Below are 15,631 nucleotides of genomic sequence, written 5' to 3' on the forward strand. Positions count from 1 at the left end.
AGAGGTACTTTGGATTAGGCAGAGAGGAGTGAAGGGAGGGGAGGAGATATGGGGGTAAGAAGGATAGTAGAATGAATTGAACATTACTACCAAATGTACATATGATTACACAACCAGCGTGATTCTACATCATGTACAACCAGAGGAATGAGAAGTTATACTCCATTTTATGTATGATGTGTCAAAATGCATTCTACTGTCATGTATAACTAATTAGAACAAAATTTTAAAAAAGAAAGAAAATTAGGGCACCAAAAGGGCACATCTCGTTGGCACATCACCTTAAACAAAGGTGAAATCTCAAACTTCTGTTTTTCTGAGTCTCACCTGCTTTCTTTCCCTGTGTTTAAGAAGTCTGACCTTTTGGGGCAGTTGCCTTGCAAAGGAATGCTCATCTTTCTGAAGAACTAGTATAACTACCCGTTGCCACTAGACTTGTAATTTGGGTCAAATCTCAGCATGCTGTAGGGCAGAGATGAGTAAATTTTTATTAAAGGAATAGACAGTACATGTTTTCAGTTTTGCAGGCCATATAATATCGGTCATAGCTACTCAACTCTGTTACTGTAGTGCAAAACCAGCTCCAGACAACACATAAGTAAATGGGCATGGTTGTGATAAAAAAAAAACACTATAAAAAACGAGAGGATGGGTCAAACTTGATCCATAAGTTGATGCTTGTTGTAAAGGAATGAATATAAAAGCTTAGGAAGGAATAAAGTTGCTGCTCCTTTTTTTTTTCAGTGTTGGGGATCAAACCCAAGGCCTCATGCATGCCAGGCAAATGCTCTACCACTAAGCTACATTCACAGCACAGGGAGGTATGAATGTTAAAACAGATTTTTCATTAGCAACCTCATACCCACCCACCCACCAACTCTATCTACCCCTTCCCCCAAAGTCTAGAAATAGTTCCTTCACTAAGGCAATGACATATTAAGGGAAGCACCTGCATCTTAGCAAGCCCTGTAATTGTTCTCCTATGTAGGTCAGGAATGACCATAGGAGAGGTTGCCATTGATATGGGCTCCCTGATTCAACAGGGACCTTGAAGAAGCAGAGGCCAAGTGGCAGCTCTTAATCACCAAAGCCAAAATAGATTCTTTTACAGAAAAGGACGGGAGGAATGTACTGATAATCAGAATACTTTAGTCTGTAGGGATTTCTGTTGATGGCTAATTAAGCACATTTCTGTATGAATGAAATAGGTAGGCTACCAGATTAACAATTTATTTAACAGAAGAAACTTCAGATGTGGTGGCTAAAAACCTGACTTAAATTCCCACAATGGAGAACCATAGATTCTCAACCAGTTTTCAGACCTAAGCCAATGTATACACAAGGAGCCCCTTACTGAGGGGGAGGCTAGAATCCAGTAGAACTATCATAAATATATGACACATATCTTCTCCCACGGGAACTGTGGCCACTTAAGAGAAAGGCCGCAAATTGGAAAAAGAAAATATCAAAGTTTCAAGGATTACTACATATAAAATCTGAATTGATGCTAATTTTTAGGGACAAAAAATGATGCTATTTTCTACCATTGTGAAAGATTATGGGGATCATATATAATAGATGAAATCTTAGGTCAAGTTTGAATCACAGTAGGACCCACCCAATTCCTAAATTACAATACTTGGCAACTGGTAGACTCTTCCATGCTAGTGTTATCCATGGGATAAAGGTCACTATGATACAAAGAACTGGGTGGAAGCCTCTGGAGATTCCCTTCTCTACCAAGACGATAAACCAGAAGCAAAATGTTGAGCCCAAGAATTATAAAAATCAGTAACACTATCAAATCCTTGAAATATGCAGGAGTAGGGATATCTATCATATCATGTAAAATTGCCTGTTGGGTCTATATTAAAATTAGATGAATTTTAGATAATAACTGAATAATAAATTTAATCGGGTAGTGATTCTAATTGAAACTGATCCTCCACATGTACCATCTTTACTGAAACAAATTAATGCAGCTCCTAACATTTGGTGTGCAGTCATTGCTACTAGACTCATTGCCTTGGTTAATGCTTTTTCTCTCCTTACCAATTTGAAAGGACCACCAGAAGCAATTTGCTTTTACCTGGCTTGTATCTGAGTATACCTTCAAAGCCTTGCCTCAGGGTTATTTCAACTCTCCTATTCTCTGCCATAATATAGTCCACAGAGATCCTGAGGGTCTTGACATTTCACAAAACATCTCAATGGTCCACTACATTGATGACATTATGCTGAATGGATCTGGGAAGCAGGAAGCAACAAGTACTTTAGATGCCTTAGTAAGACATGTGAATCAAGAAAGTGGCTGATAATAACTCAGCCACCCAGGCACCAGCCACATCAGTGATGTGTCTGATGTCCATTGGTCTGGAGTATGTCAAGATATTCCCTCCAAGGTAAAAGACAAGTTGCTGTACCTCCCATCACCTATCATATGAACAAAAGGAGTAAAACACTCTGTTAGCCTCATGGAAGCAACATATACTACATTTCAGAGAAGCTGCTTCTACCCACCTAACAAATAATTTTGCAAGTCACTGAAAGGCTTCCAGCTTGCAGTGAGCACCAGAGCAAAAGAAGGAAAGCTGATTTTTCACTTGGGAAGAATGAGCCAGCAGATCCAATGACACTCAAAGTATATGTGGTACATAGGGATGCTATATGGAGCCACTAGAAAGCTACCCAAGGAAAATCATACTGAAGAACCACAGGATCCGAGAGCAAATTCCATGCTCTCCTTTACAGATAATTATTTTCCTTTTGAGAAGTAGCTTCTAGATTGCTACTAGACCTTGTCAGAGAGTAAATGCCTATGTCACTATGTGTCCTATGCTTCCAATCATGAATTGGAAGTACATGAGCAATCAAGCCATGGTTTAAGTGTGCACAGTGGCAATATATCAAGTGAAAATGATATACAAACAACTGGTCTTTTTTCTTATTTGTCCTAATTGTGTGTGTGTGTGTGTGTGTGTGTGTGTGTGTGTGTGTGTGTGTCAGTGCTGGGGATAGAACCAAGGGTCTTGTGCATGTGAGGCAAGCACTCTACCAACTGAGCTATATCCCCAGCCCTTTTTTTTTTTGTTGTTCTAATTATTTATACATGACAGCAGAATGCATTTAGATTCATTGTACACATATGGAGCACAACTTTTCATTTATCTGGTTGTACACGATGTAGAGTTGCACCATATTTGCAGTCATACATGTACATAGGGTAATGATGTCCATCTCATTCCATCATGTTTCCTACCTCATGCGCCCTCCTCTCCCTATACTCCCCTTTGCTTAATTAAAGTTCCTCCATTCTTCTCCCACCCCCCATTATGGATCAGCAACCACTTAGCACAGAGAACACTGGGCCTTTGGTTTTTTGGGAATTGGGCTTACTTCATTTAGCATGATATTCTCCAACTCCATCCATTTACCCGTAAATGCCATAATTTTATTCTCTTTTAATGCAGAATAATATTTCATTGTGTATATGTACCAGTTTTTTTTTATCCATTCATCTATTGAAGGACATCTAGGTTGGTTCCATAGTTTAGCTATTGTGAATTGAGCTGCTATAAACATTGATGGGGCTGCATCACTATAGTATGCTGATTTTAAGTCCTTTGGGTATAGACTGAGGAATGGGATAGCTGGGTCTAAGGGTGGTTCCATTTCAAGTTTTTAAAGGAATCTCCATATTGCCTTCCAGAGTGGTTGCATCAATTTGCAGTGCCACCAGCAATGTATGAGTGTACCTTTTTCCCCACACCCTTGCCAACAATTATTGCTTGTATGCTTGATAACTGCCATTCTGAATGGAGTGAGATGAAATCTTAGTTTTGATTTCTATTTCTTTTTTATTAAATTATTTATTCTAATTTGTTATATACGATGGCAGAATGCAATTCATTTCATATTACACATATAGAGCACAATTTTTCAAGTCAATACACAAAGTATTTTCACACCATTTGTGTCTTCATACATGTGCTTAGGGTAATGATGTCTAACTCATTCCACCATCATTCCTACCCTCTTGCCCCTACTCCACTTCTCCCTTCCCTTTGCCCTATCTAAAGTTCCTCCATTCCTCCCATGCTCCCCTTCAATTGCCATTATGAGTCAGCACCCTCATATCAAGAAAACATTCAACCTTTGGTTTTCTGGGATTGGTTTACTTTACTTAGTATTATACTCTCCAACTCCATCCATTTACCTTCAAATGCCATGATTTTATTCTTTTTTAATGCTGAGTAATGTTCCATTGTGTATATATACCAAAGTTTCCCTATCCATTCATCTACTGAAAGGTATCTGGGTTGGTTCCACAATTTAGCTATTGTGAATTGTGCTGCTATAAACATTGATATGGCTGTGTTCCTATAGTATACTGTTTTAATGTCGTTTGGGTATAAGCTGAGGAGTGAAACAGCCAGATCAAATGGTAGTTCCATTCCAAGTTTTCCAAGGAATCTCCATACTGCTTTTCATATTGGCTGCACTAATTTGCAGTCCCACCAGCAATGTATGAGTGTGCCTTTTCTGCCAAATCCTCACCAACACACACTGTTGCTCGTATTCTTGAGAGGTGCCATTCTGACTGAAGTGAGACAAAAATCTTAGAGTTGATTTGCAATTCTCTAATTACTAGAGATGATGAATATTTTTTCATGTTTGTTGATCGATTGTATATATTATTCTGAGAAGTGTCTGTTCAGTTCCTTAGCCCACTTATTGACTGGGTAATTATTATTTTTTTTGTGTTACATTTTTTTGAGTATATCCTGGAAATTAGTGCTCTATCTGATGTGCACATAGTAAAGATGTTCTCCTGCTCTGTGGACTCTCTCTTCACATTGTTGATTATTTCCTTTGCCAAAAAGAAGCTTTTTAGTTTGAACCCATCTCATTTATTAATTCTTGGTTTTATTTCTTGCACTTTAGGATCTGGTTAAGGAAATCAGGATCTAATTGACATGGTAAAGAACTGGGCCTACTTTTTCTTCTATTAGGCACAGGGTCTCTGGTATAATTCCTAGGTCCTTGATCCACATTGAGTTTTGTGCATGGTGAGAGAGAGTAATTTAATTTCACTTTGCTGCATGTGGATTTCCAATTTTCCCAGCACCATTTGAAGAGGCTATCTTTCCACCATTGTATGTTTTTGGCACTTTTGTCCAGTATGAGATAACTGTATTTATGTGGGTTTGTCTCTGGTCTTTTATTCTTTACCATTGGACTACATGTCTTTTTTGGGGCCAATATGATGCCATTTTTTGTTATTATAGCTCTGTAATATAGTTTAAGGTATGGTATTGTGATGCCTCCTGCTTCACTCTTCTTGCTAAGGATTTCTTTGTCTATTCTGGGTCTCTTATTTTTCCAAATGATTTTCATGATTGTTTTTTCTATTTCTATGAAGAATGTTGCTGGTATTTTAATTGGAATTGCATTAAATCTGTATAATGCTTTTGGTAGTATGGCCAGTTTGACAATATTCATTCTTCCTATCCAAGACATAGAAAATCTTTCCATCTTCTAAGGTCTTCTTCAATTTCTTTCTTTAGTGTTCTTCATTGTATAGGTATTTCACCTCTTTTGTTAGATTGATTCCCAAGTTTATTTTTTTTTTGAGGCTGTTGTGAGTGGGGTAGTTTTCCTAATTTCTCTTTCTAAGGGTTCAGCACTGATGTATAACAATGCATTTGATTTATGGGTATTGATTTTATATCCTGCTACTTTGCTGAATTCATTTATTAATTCTAGAAGTTTTATGGTGGAGTTTTTTTGGATCCTCAAAGTATAGAATCATATTGTCGACAAATAGTGATATTTGAGTTCTTCTTTTCCTATGCATATCCCTTTAGTTTCTTTTATTTGTCTAATTGCTCTGGATAGAGTTTCAAGGAGTCTGTTTGTTGAATAGGAGTGGCGAGACAGGGTATCCCTGTCTTGTTCCAGTTCTTGGGGAATGCTCCCAATTTTTTTCCATTTAGAATGATGTTGGCCTTGGGCTTAGCATAGACATCTTTTACAATGTTGAGGTATATTCTTACTATCCCTAGTTTTTCTAGTGTATTGAACATGAAAGGGTATTGTATTTTATCAAATGCTTTTTCTGCATCTATTGAAATCATATGATTTTTATCTTTAAGTCTAAGATGTGATGAATTACATTTATTGATTTATGTATGTTGAACCAAACTTGCATTCTGGGATGAACCCCACTGGAACATGCGATTTGCCCGAATTTTATTGAGAATTTTTGCAACTATGTTCATCAGGGATATTGGTCTGAAGTTTTCTTTCCTTAATGTGTCTTTGTCTGATTTTGGTATCAGGTTGATGCTAGCCTCATAGAATGAGTTTGGAAGGGTTCCCTCCTTTTCTATTTCATGGGATACTTTGAGGAGTTTAGTATTAATTCTTCTTTGAAGGTCTTATAGAACTCAGCTGAGAATCTGACTGGTCCCAGACTTTTCTTAGTTGGTAGGCTTTTTTAAAAAAATATTTTTTAGTATTGATGGAACTTTATTTTATTCATTTATTTATATGCAGTACTGAGAATTGTACATGTGAGGCAAGCACTCTACCACTGAGCCACAACCCCAGCCCAGTTGGTAGGCTTTTGATACTGTCTTCTATTTCACTGCTTGAAACTGATCTGTTTAAGTTGTATATGTTCTCCCTATTCAGGATGGCCAGATCATATTTCTCTAGTAATTTGTTGGTGTCTTCAATATTTTCTATTTTATTGGGATATAAATTTTCAGAATAGTATCTACTTATCTTCTGTATTTCAACAGTATCTGTTGTGATATTTCCATTTTCCTCACAAATTTTAGTAATTTGAGTTTTCTCTCTGCTTTTCGTTAGGATGACTAAGGGGTTGTCAATTTTATTAATTTTTTCAAAGAAAAAAGCTTTTTATTTTGTCAATTTTTTCAATTGTTTCAATTTCATTGATTTCAGCCCTGATTTTGATTATTTCCTGTCTTCTGCTGCTTTTGGTGTTGATTTGATCTTCTTTTTCTGGTGCCTTGAGCTGTAATGTCAGGTCATTTAAATGTTGACTTTTTCTTTTTTAATGAATGAGCTTAGTGAAATGAACTTTCCTCTTAGCACTGCCTTTATAGTCAAAGACTAGTCTTGGAAAGATCTGGAAGTTTTAAGTAATGTATGTAAATGGTGGCTCAAAACCCTTTGACAATTTCTGCTACAATGCCTTATCCTTCTCTCAATCTATACCTATGGTCTCATGGATGTTCCTTATGATCAATTCACTGTGGAAGAAAAACTTTGAGCCACACTTACATTTCTCTATATATTGGCACCCATAAGAAAGCAGTACAACCTTGCTTGGAGATGACCCTGAAGGATAGAAGTGAAGGTAAAACCTCCCAGTGAGCAGCACTTCAAGCACTACATCTAATTTTTCACTTTGCAGTCAGAGATAACAAGATGTGCAGATTTGTATTGATTCATTTGTATTTGCTAACAAATTGGATTAACAGTTAGGGACTTGGAAGAAACAGGAGTGTTAAGATTAGACACAAGGAAATCTGGAAAATAGAAGGATAAAGATCTCAGAGAGGGCATAGGCAGTGAATTTTTTTGTATCCAAAGGAATACTTACCAAAGGAATCCACTACAGAGAATGCTGTTAATAGTAAAACACACAAACTGATATGCTCTAAGGATATCAGTCAGCCTCTTTTCCTAGTCACTTAGCACTTGCTCAGTGGGCTGATGTTGGCAAAGATAGAGCTTGAGCTAAAAAATATGGGCTTCTCCTTACCAAAGCTGATCTTACTGCACAGTGTATAATCTGTTAATAGCAAAGACCAATGGAACTCATAATAGGGATACAAATCAGTTACCTGGTAACATGTTGATTATATTGGATCACTTCCATTATGGAAGGGGCAAGGATTTATACTCACAGGAGTAGACATGAATTCTGGATTTGCCTTCTGCTTGTAATGCTTCTGTTTGCTCCACCATCCATGAAAGTCCTTAAATCATCATCACAGTATTCCACACTTTGATCAAGGAACTCATTGCACAGTGAAGGATGTATAGGATTAGTCTTATGTCCATGTAATTATCTGGTTTTATCACAGATAAAGATGCTAACAGAAAGTCAAATGGCTTACTGAAGACTAATTTACCACCACTTGGGAAATAATATCCCAAAAGACTGAGGTTCTGTCTTTATAGGCTTCAGTATAAGCTTTGAATGATAAGCTACTATATGGTGCTATGTACCTCACTACCAGAATACATGGATCTGGACATTCAGAGATGGAATTGGAAGTGGTTCTTCTATTATATCTAGTAACCAACTTGTATGATTTTGTTTCACATTGTAGAAACTCTGAGTGGTGATGATTTATAGCCTAAGTTCCCAAGCGCCAGAGGAATGCTTCTACCAGAGGACATAAGAATGGTTCCACTGAATTGAAAGATGAGACTGCCATCTGGCCATGGTGAGCTCCTTATGCCACTAAACCAACAGGAAGAGAAAGGGGTTATTACAGTTCTGGCTACAGTAATGTATCAGGGGAAACTGAGTAATTGCTATACAAAGAAGGCAAAGAGTACTATGACTGAAACTTAGGGGATTTTTTTGGGATGCCTGTTAGTCCTTCCATGATCAATGGTAAAGATGGAAAATGATAGCAACCATGAATAAAAGGTAGAGTTATTAAGATTTCAGATGCTTCAGTAATAAAGGTTTGGGTCTCCCCACCAGCTAAATAACGTCAAGAACGTGAAGTTCTGGCTACGGGCAAAGAAACTACAGAATAGGTAGTGTAAGAAAGAGGTTATTGATATCAACTACAGCTTTATGACCAACTACAGAAACAAGGAGCACAGTAATGTTGTATAAATGTTTATATACACACATACATATACACACATATATGTACGTGTGTGTGTATATAGTATATATATATACACACACACTACTTAGTGTGTCTGTGTATATATATATATACACACACACACACACACACACACACGCACTATTTAGTTTTTTCCTTAATATTTCATAACATTCATTAGAAGTTAGCTTCACAGTTTAGCCTTTTTTCTTGTAGTACTAAAGATTGAACCCAGTGATACTCTGAGCTATATCCTCAGCCCTTTTTAGTTTTTATTTTGAGATAGGATCTCACTAAATTGTGGAGGATGGCTTCTAACTTGTGATCCTTCCACCTCAGTCTCCTGAGGATCACTGGGATTATAAGTATGCACCACTGCACCCAGTTTTATAATTATTCTTTTTTTCAATTTTTAATTTTTTAAGATGTTGATAGACCTTTATTTCATTCATTTATTTATGTAGTGCTGAGAATTGAATCCAGTGCCTCACACATGTTAAGCAAGCACTCTACCACTGAGCCACAACCCCAACCTACAATTATTCTCAATGCAATAGAATATTCGGTAAGATTCTGACTAAATTTGACAGTAATTACTGTAGTAATCAATGGATATAAAGACTGCTGGGACTATATGTCTTCTCTATTTGAGGAACATGTGAGAACTTCTTCACTTGAACCAAGGGTAACTGCATCTCTGGCTAAAAACATAAAGTTGGTTCTGTGAATGTACTGAAGATCAAATGTGTGTAGAAAGGAGCATGTGGATGCTGATTAGCCAAAAGGGCAGACTGTGCCAGTAACTAATTTATTTATTTATTTATTTTTTAAGTTTTTTTTTTTTATTGGTTGTTCACAACATTACAAAGCTCTTGACATATCATATTTCATACATTAGATTGAAGTGGGTTATGAACCCCCAATTTTACCCCAAATGCAGATTGCAGAATCACGTCGGTTACACATCCACAATTTTACATAATGCCCTATTAGTAATTGCCGTATTCTGCCACCTTTCCTATCCCCTACTATCAGTAACTAATTTATTGATGCTCAGTTCCAATTTTACTGTTTGGACATCATAGACTTTTTTTGCTTTTGCCTGCTGACTGATACTAAATTTGGCCAGTAGAGGGTGCTAGAGAGACACTATAAGGTCCAAATTGGAGAAGGTGACTCCCTCCTATTTCTGTGCTGCTTTACATACATTGCCAGGATACTGGTCTGTAGGAAGCCTGCTAGCAATATTCACAGTGGAAGCTTCATTTGAGTTCTCCAGAAAGTTTCTCCACCGGTGACAGTAATGGTCCTAATAACTCAGTTACAATTTGCAGCCTCCAGCAAGATTCTCCACCAACACAGCAGAGTCCTCACAGTTCAGTGGCTTTTGCCCTGTGTTAAACTCTTCACCAACCAAGTGGTCCTGCCCATTCAGCTCTGGTGTGCACCCCTTGGCAGGCTTCTTCACCATAGACAGACTGAGCCTTCTGGTGACGGCCACACCCTTTCCAAAAAGGTCTGAATATTCTTTAAATTCTTTGTTTGCTCTTCCTCAGCCTAAAGGTAGAAGTTGCTTTCTATGACAGCTACCTCTACAGCCTTTTTACAGTAGTTACCACCTTTTATTAGCTAATAATACTTTTTTAAAAATAAATTTACCCTTTCAAATGAGTAGTGTAGTTTCTGTCTTCTAACTAGGCAGAAACTTATCTAATCTCTAAAGTGTAAGTGCACATATGGAGGGGAAAAAAAGGCTAGGGGAAGACTGGAAAATTCACTGAGAGAGCAAAAAGAAGAAGCAGAGCCAGCAAAGGGAATAAGTTAGGAGCCAGTGAAATAGAAGGGGAAACAAAGGTATGCATGAGTTCCAGAGACAAATGAAAGAAGAAATGATCGCTTATATCAAAAACTGCTATGAGGTTAAGTAAGGTGAAGACAAACCAAGAGACTGGCAGGAAGTTCAAAATACAAATAGAGATAAAAGCCTAAGTGGAGTGGCTTGTGGAACAACTATTTTGAAGAGTTCTGCTTCAAAGGAGAAGCAGAGAAACAGAATAATACTGAGATCAATCATCACAGTTGCATGTTTTATTCAACTCTTATTCTGCTAGTTGGGTGCAGATAAAGAACAGGTAGAAAGTTGAGTTAAAGCAAGATTAGCATAGCAGGTATCCTTTTATAGCTGAGCTCATTAAAAATAAGGAAAATTCCCCAGGGATGAAAAATAGAAGGGCACCAGGAATGGTGGTACATGTCTATAATCCCAGCTACTTGGGAGGCTGAGACCGGAGGATTACAAGTCTGAGGTCAGCTTGGGCAGCTTAGTGAAACCCTATCCCAAACTAAAAGAAAAAGGGCTAGGGATGTAGATCAGTACTACAATCCTCTTGCAAGTTCTAGGGAAGAATCCTTCCTTGACTCTCTATAGTTTCTGGTGGTTCCCAACAATATTTGGTATGCCTTGGCTTACAGACACATTATTCCAGTCTGTGAGTCTATCTCCATACTGTGTTTCTCCTATGTATCTATATGACTATGTCTTCACAGTCATTAACTGTAATGCCCGTTCTAATCTTATGTGACCTCATCTTAACTTGATTATATCTAAGAAAACCCTATTTACAAATAAGGGCAAATATTGGGAGTTAGGACTTCAACCTAACTTATTCAGGGAAACAATTCAACTCACAACAAATGCAACAGCAAAGAGCTATAATTTCCTTCTATAAATCATAAATCTAAATACGATGAAAAATCAAACTGCATTCTTTTAAATAAACATTGCTTTGCTATCAAGAAAAGGGCTATAGTCCCCACATAAAAAGTTATTTAAAAAGATATTCTCAAAGCTATCAAATAAGAGATGGTATTATTTGATGACAAAAAAGTCAGAGGATGCAGTGTTGTGGTACACTCTTGTAGTCCCACTTACCCCAGAGGCTGAGATAGGAGGAGAGGCAAGACTGGGCAACATAGCAAAATTTCATCTCAAAAACAGGGGTTTCTTTAAAAAAGAAAGAAAAAGCCAGGGGAAATTTAGAATGGAATATATTTATCATTTTACTGTACTCAAACAAATATATAATGTACTCAGCAAGCACCTTTTAGATATCTGAGGAAATTTACACAAAATTAATTACTTTTGCAACTCTATGACAATGTCATTAACAAATATCTTCCAAATTCTCCAGATTATTGAAGTATAAATTTTCAAATTAGTTTCTAATGATTCTCTGGATTTTAGAAGTGTCTGTGGCAGTATCTCCTTTTTCATCTCTTAATTTTATTGATTTGGGTTTTCTCTAGCTTTTGTTAAGGATTTATCAATCTTTTTTTTTTTTTTTGTACTGGGGATCGAACTTAGAGGCACTCAACCACTGAGTCACATCCCCCGCCCTGCTTTGTATTTTATTTATATACAGTCTCATTGAGTTGCCTAGCACTTGCTTTTTTTTCTTTTTATTTTATTTATTTTTCATGTATTTAATGTGTTTTGTTAATTTTTTATTTATTTTTTATTTATGTATGACAGCAGAATGCATTACAATTCTTATTACACATATAGAGAATAATTTTTAATATCTCTGGTTATAAACACAGTATATGTACTGTGTCTTCATACCTATACTTTGGATAATAATGACCATCACATTCCACCATCATTAATAACCCCATGCCCCCTCTCTTCCCCTCCAACCCCTCTGCCCTATCTAGAGTTCATCTATTCCTCCCATGCTCCTGCTCCCTATCCCACTATGAATCAGCCTCCTTTTATCAAAGAAAATATTCAGCATTTGTTTTTTTGGGATTGGCTAACTTCACTTAGCATTATCTTCTCCAACACCATCCATTTACCTGCAAATGCAATGTTTTCATTCTATTGCTGAGTAAAATTCCATTGTGTATATATGCCACATTTTTTTAATCCATTCATCAACTGAATGGCATCTAGGTTGGCTCCACAGTTTAGCTATTGTGAATTGTGCTGTTATAAACATTTATGTGGCTGTGTCCCTGTAGTATGTTGTTTTTAAGTCCTTTGGGTATAGATGAGGAAAGGGATAGCTGGGTCAAATGGTAGTTCCGTTCCCAATATTCCAAGAAATCTCCATACTGCTTTCCATATTGGCTGTACCATTTTTCAGTCCCACCAGCAGTGTATGAATATACCTTCCACCCTACATTCTTGCCACCACTTATTGTTGTTTGTCTTCATAATAGCTGCCATTCTGACTGGAGTGAGATGAAATCTTACAATGGTTTTGATTTGCATTTCTCTAATTGCTATCGATGATGAACATTTTTTCATGTATTTGTTGACTGATTGTACATCATCTTCTGAGAAGTGTCTCTTCAGGTCCTTGGTCCATTTATTGATTGGGTTATTTGTTTTTTTGGTGTTTAGCTTTTTGAGTTCTTTATATACCCTAGAGATTAGTGCTCTATCTGATGTGTGAGGGGTAAAGATTTGCTCCCAAGATGTAGGCTCTCTATTCACCTCACAGATCATTACTTTTGCTGAGAAGAAACTTTTTAGTTTGAGTCCCATTTATTGATTTATCATCCCATTTATCGATTCTTCATTTTAATTCTTGTGCCATATGAGTCTTATTTAAGATGTTGGGGCCTAATCTTACATGATGGAGATTAGGGCCTACTTTTTCTTCTATTAGACGCAGGGTCCCTGGTTTTATTCCTAAGTCCTTGATCCATTCTGAGTTGAGTTTGATGCATGGTGAGAGATAGGGGTTTAATTTCATTTTGTTGCATATATATTTCCAGTTTTCCCAGCACCATCTGTTGAAGAGGCTATCTTTTCTCCAATGCATGTTCGTGGCACCTTTGTCTAATATAAATTAATGTAATTTTGAGGGTTACTCTCTGTGTCCTCTATTCTGTACCATTGGTCTACCACTCTGTTTTGGTGCCAATACCATACCATTTTTGTTACTATTGCTCTGCAGTATAGTTTGAGTTCTGGTATAGTGATGCCACCTGCTTCATTCTTCCTGCTAAGGATTGCTTTAGGTAGGTCTCTTATTTTTATTGCTTTAGCTGGGTCTCTTATTTTTCCTGATGAATTTCATGATTGCTTTCTCTGTTTCTATGAGGAATGTCATTGGAATTTTGACCGGAATTGTATTAAATCTGAATAGTGCTCTTGGAAGTATGGTCATTTTGATAATATTAATTCTTCCTATCCAAAAGAAAAGTAGATCTTTCCATCTTCTAGGGTCTTCTTTGATTTCTTTCTTTAGGGTTCTATAATTTTCATTATATAGATCTTTCACTTCTTTCATTAAGTTGATTCTCAAGTATTTTATTTTATTTTATTTTATTGAGGCTATTGAAAATGGGGTGGTTTTCCTCCTTTCCCTTTCTGTGGATTTGTCACTGATATACAAAAATGCCTTTGATTTATGGGTGTTGATTTTATATCCTGCTACTTTGCTGAATTCATTTACTAGTTCTAGAAGGTTTCTGGTGGAACTTTTAGGGTCTTCTAGGTATAGAATCATATCATCAGCAAATAGTGCCAATTTGAGTTCTTCTTTTCCTATGTGTAGCCCTTTAATTTCTTTCATGTGTCTAATTGCTTTGGCCAGTGTTTCAAGAATTATGTTAAATAGGAAGTGGTGAAAGAGGGCATCTCTGTCTTGTTCCAGTTTTAGAGGGAATGCCTTCAGTTTTTCTCCATTTAGAATGATGCTGGCCTGGGGTTTAGTATAGATAGCCTTTATGATGTTGAGATATGTTCCTGTTATCCCTAGTTTTTCCAGTGTTTTGAACTTAAATGGGTGCTGTATTTTGTCAAATGCTTTTACTGAGTCTATTGAGATGATCATATGATTCTTATCTTTAAGTCTATTGATATGATGGATTACATTTATTGATTTCTGCATGTTGAACCACCTTGCATCCCTGGGATGAATCCCACTTGATCGTGGTGCACTATCTTTTTGATATGTTTTTGTATTCAATTTGCCAGAATTTTATTGAGAATTTTTGCATCTATGTTCATTAGAGATATTGGCCTGAAGTTTTCTTTTTTTTTTTTTTTGATGTGTCTTTGCCTGGTTTTGGAATCAGAGGGATACTGACCTCACAGAATGAGTGCTGCCTCTTTTTCTATTTTCTGAAATAAATTTGAGAATATCGGTATTAGTTCTTTAAAGGTCTTGTAGAACTCGGCTATGTATCTGTGGAGTCCTGGGCTTTTCATGGTTGGTAGACTTTTGTTGGTGTCTGCTATTTTGTCACTTGAAATTGATCTGTTTAAATTGTGTATATCATCCTGATTCAATCTGGGCAAACTATATGACTCTAGAAATTTGTTGATGCCTTTGATATTTTCTATTTTATTGTAGTACAAGTTTTCAAAATAATTTCTAATTATCTTCTGTATTTCTGTAGTGTCTGTTGTGATATTTCCTTTTTTATCACATATGTTAGTGACTTGAGTTTTCTCTCTCCTTCTCTTCATTAGCATGGCTAAGGGTCTGTCAATTTTATTTATTTTTTCAAAGAACCAACTTTTTGTTCTGTCAGCTTTTTCAATTGTTTCAATTTCATTGATTTCAGCTCTGATTTAAAAAAAAACAAATGACAGGGCTGGGGATGTGGCTCAAGCATGTGTGGGGCACTGGGTTTGATTCTCAGCACCACATAAAGACAAAATAAAGATATTGTGTCCACCTAAAATTAAAAAATAAATATTAAAAAATTAATGACAGTTGAATGCA

At 36.6% G+C, this 15,631-nt stretch overlaps 1 protein-coding gene across 2 annotated transcripts in view; it reads right to left on the reverse strand.

Annotated features, from left to right (window-relative positions):
- The window catches only part of EML5 (EMAP like 5), a 180,120-nt gene that overhangs the window by 59,557 nt on the left and 104,932 nt on the right, over positions 1–15,631 (reverse strand). The window lies entirely within an intron of this gene.

The sequence above is a fragment of the Spermophilus citellus genome (genome assembly GCF_964194105.1).
Source record: "Spermophilus citellus genome assembly, chromosome: 4".
NCBI classification, from domain to species: domain Eukaryota; kingdom Metazoa; phylum Chordata; class Mammalia; order Rodentia; family Sciuridae; genus Spermophilus; species Spermophilus citellus.